Consider the following 3,957-nt stretch of genomic DNA (forward strand, 5'->3'; position numbering starts at 1 on the left):
TCTTATTTTTACAGATACAAGTCTTATTTTTACAGATACAAGTCTTATTTTTACAGATACAAATTTTATTTTCACAGATACAAATCTATTTTACACAGGCACATTTCTATTTACAAATCCTAAAGTTACAAATCTTAATCTACAAATACAAAGTCAGATTTACAAGTACAAATTACATTAGACTAAAATTTGTGCCCATATGTTAACCCCTTTGGATGTTTACCTGTTTGTTGACCAAACATAAAAATTTGTCACAGAGAGTTCACAACCAAAACTCATGGCCACGCCCCCAAATTTGTCCTCTTCTGGTGTGGGGATGGGCACGGCCCGAGTGGAAAAGAAAGTTTCTCTTGGAAAGAAGGTGAAGGAAAGTGATCAGAGAACCGAGGTGGATCGAGTTTTCTTTATGGGCCAAGGAGCACAAAGTTCTCTGTGGTTAAAGGTGGCAGGAAGTTCCTTACCAGCACCACGGGTCAGGCAGCTCTGAAGCAGGAAAACTTCTCTGAGGATCATCATGGTGGTGGAGTTCTTCACTGGTACTGTGAGTACATTCAGCTGGCTGGGCTGCTGCACCAGATTACATTTAGACTTTTGTTGAGCTGCCGAGCTCAGATTTGGAGGAGCCACTGAGCTCAGTTTTTGTTGTCTTCTTTACTTGGACTTAGATAGGCACTTCGATAAATGCATTGTCCTTCCCCGGCAGTGAGTTGGTCATGCTTTTGTGATTCTTAGTCACTCCTAATGCTGAGACCGCCATATCATTTCTAAATCTATCTCAATGTTTTATCTAGTTTGTTTTCTGCTTTGGTTTGAAAAATTGTTGTGAAATTGTGACTCGAAATATGTCCACGGGGCTCCGCAGTTGCTTTAATGTAATGGAAGTAAATGCTGCACTTGCTTTATAAATTTCAACCTTTGTTGATCTTTAAATCATTAATGGGTGGTCCAACTAAAAAAAAAACTAAACAGTTTTGGAATCAGTACATAGAGCCCTACGAGTAAAAAAAAAACAGCTCTAAAATAAGTTTGAATTTTTTATCAAAGACCCTAATACAGTGGCGGATCTAGGATTTGTCTGAGTAAGGGGCCACCAAGGGGGCACCATCTTCATAGAGGGGCCTTTCACACAAAATCTCCAGTTTTGGTAAGGTGTTTGCATTGAACTGGTCGTGTTCAAACACCTGTAATGACAATTTTACCAGTTTTACATTCATTTTCACTGTACATAGATAAAATAATCTCAAACACGCAGCATCGTTTGTCAGCTGAAAGACTTTCTGCAGAATTGTTCAGAATGATTCATGCTGGACTTTCCTATTTAACTCATTAGTGCCTCTAGTGTTTGAACATGCAAATACATCCACCAACATCGCTCCCAGGTAAAGGACAGTTGAGTGAAAGGGGGCACTTCAAGGGGCCAATCAGATTTCAGCTGGGGCCAATGCCCCTGTGGCCCTGCCCCTAGAACTGCCCCTGCCCTAATAACTGGGGAAATTTGTGTAATTTATGGACAATCCAACTTGGGTGCTCAGTGTGTAAATAGAAAACAATATAAGGACAACAGAACTTTCAGTTATGATCTCGGTTAAAGTTCAGTTTAAAGTCTGGTTTTTAGTGTCCTACCCTCATAAAAGACTGATTTATTGTTTTATCAATCCTAAAATAATCAGTAAAATGTTATTCAAATGGCTGGAAAATGCATAGTTTTGAGTAGTTTTTTTTTTTTTTTTTTTTACAAAATTTTCCACTGGAGCACCCCCCCAGAGCTGCTTCAGTCCACAGCTGCTGGTTAACATGAACAGGTATGAGGTAGACTTCCGTTATTCTGTTCCTAATTGGACAACCTGGTTTCTAAAGATTAAAAAAAATATCAAAGTCAAAACTATTTAATTGCATATGTGAATGTGTGTAAACTGGCAGTGAGATTTAGAAAACTGCACGAGGGGCACCGCCTGAAACTAGCTCGGGCCGGCCCTGCTTATTACTAGATCAAGACTCCTCCCACCTGAATTCAGTTTCTTTTACACCTCACACACTTCAAGTCCTGCATTAGTTACACATTTTGCTGCCATATTAGCTTCACATTTATTCATTCAACAGCTCCCACTCTCTCTCGACTCCATCCCCTTTAAATGATCCATCTCTTGCTCTCTGGGAGTGTATCACGCTTTCACTTCAGGTGGTTGTATATACCGAGTTGAATCAATACGCTGAGCAAGCAGGGGAGCGAGTTTAGGAGCACTTGAGCATGCAGACAGTCCTCTAGTGATGAATCAATTCTCCTCATGCACACTGTTTATTCACCAGAGTGTGTAAAACCACCAGCTGACACTCACCGTGTGCAAAACAAGAAGATATCGTTCCAGTCTTCAGTGACCAGAAGTCATTATAGAGCTTCAGCTGTGCTTTGAGTTTGTCGGTAAGCCTCACCGGAGCTGTTACACTCTTAGCTGGTTATTGCTTGTGTGCATAAAAAGGCACCTGGGGCATCAATAATAATAATAATAGTAAAAAAATAAAAATAAAAATCCTCCTCCAAATCTCCAAGCAGCTCCAGCAGTGAAGTCTCTCTTTCATCCTCCTGATTTGAGCTTTCGCTCCACTGTTAGCACAGTAAAACATGGCTGCAGGGCAGAGAGCTGCATCTCGCTCTGCCCTATCTGCTGGTGAGCAACGATGCAGCCCACAAATGCGTCCTCCTTTTGCTCCGATTTTAGGGACGGGTCCGCTGGATCCTTCTCGGCCCACCATATCCCATAATGCATCGATGGCCGACCGCAGATTTAGTTCTGCTCATAATGGCAGACAAAGCAGGAGAAAGGAGTACCGTTTTAAATAGAAATCTGGTGGTATAAAAATGAAAAGTTTCAAGTAGTTGTGTTGTTAATGCTTTTGTCATTTGCATAGACAAGTTTTTATGTTACTCTTGTCAGAACTCAAACGAGCTGGAGTAGAGAACGTGCACGTCTGTTCTTCAAATGTTGCCTTTAAGCTAATTTTGTTGTTTTATGATATTTATAATACTAATATATTAATATTTTGCTGATTTCAATCTATTTTTGCATCTGTTTAGCATCGTCATGGTTGTGAGTCGACAGGACATATGTCAGGGTAAGGGTGGGAACAAAGCAGAAGGCTGGATCGTCCAAATTCACAGCATCTTTTTTGAAGTCTTTGCGGTTGACCAAAGCCCCGGCCCACCTAGACCTGGTAGGCTGGGTCCTTTTGAAGGACCCAGCCATTGAATTTGGACACATCCACAGCTGTTTATGCAGCCGACCCAAGCGGCCTACGGCCCACGTTCACCGTGGCTAACGTGGGTCTACGTCGGTTGCAACCCATGAATATAGACAGCCTGAGATATTCAGCTAAAATTCAGCGCAGTGGTAGTCCTCTGAGTCATGCTGATTCAAGATTTTTTAAAAAAGTGGCTGATCCATTCAAAGTTCCTCCAGGAACTTAGTTTTAAATCATACATATGTATTTGTGTGTTTTGTCCCCATTTTTGTTTACAGCCGTTAATCATTAAACACCACAGAGGTGGTCTGTTTCATCAGGTCTTGATTGACGTTACTGGTCTAATCTCATCACAGTGTTATCTGCTGGGATGGGTTTAAACATAGATGTTGTTGAGCGACTTCTCATCTGAAATTCAGGTCGTCGCATCAATTGTTTATGCTCTCATGCAATATTAGTTTAAAATATCTTTTGATGTGCAAGTTAAGTATTCTGTCGCTCAAAAGCCACCTAACGGGCTCCTTCTGAGGTATTTTAAATAATAAATTATATTTTTATAGGTGTTTTCATTTAGCTTTGCTGTTCTACTAAACAGATTAAAACAAAACAGCTAAATGAGGGGAAAAAAGACCTCTTATGACAATGTTTATAGAGCTGCAAAGTTTCCTGGTAATATTGTAGAAGTAAAGCCCTCGTGCACCTCTTCAGATGACTCAAAGA

At 40.7% G+C, this 3,957-nt stretch overlaps 1 long non-coding RNA gene across 1 annotated transcript in view; it reads right to left on the reverse strand.

Moving 5' to 3' along the window:
- LOC106519459 (uncharacterized) overlaps positions 1-526 on the reverse strand; it is a 3,574-nt gene extending 3,048 nt beyond the window's left edge. Inside the window, exon 1 of the long non-coding RNA XR_001310444.1 lies at positions 462-526. This is a non-coding gene — a long non-coding RNA (uncharacterized LOC106519459). The remainder of the gene's footprint in view (positions 1-461) is intronic.
- Positions 527-3,957: the final 3,431 nt, after the last annotated feature.

Source organism: Austrofundulus limnaeus, unplaced genomic scaffold, assembly GCF_001266775.1.
Source record: "Austrofundulus limnaeus strain Quisiro unplaced genomic scaffold, Austrofundulus_limnaeus-1.0 Scaffold77, whole genome shotgun sequence".
NCBI lineage: Eukaryota > Metazoa > Chordata > Actinopteri > Cyprinodontiformes > Rivulidae > Austrofundulus > Austrofundulus limnaeus.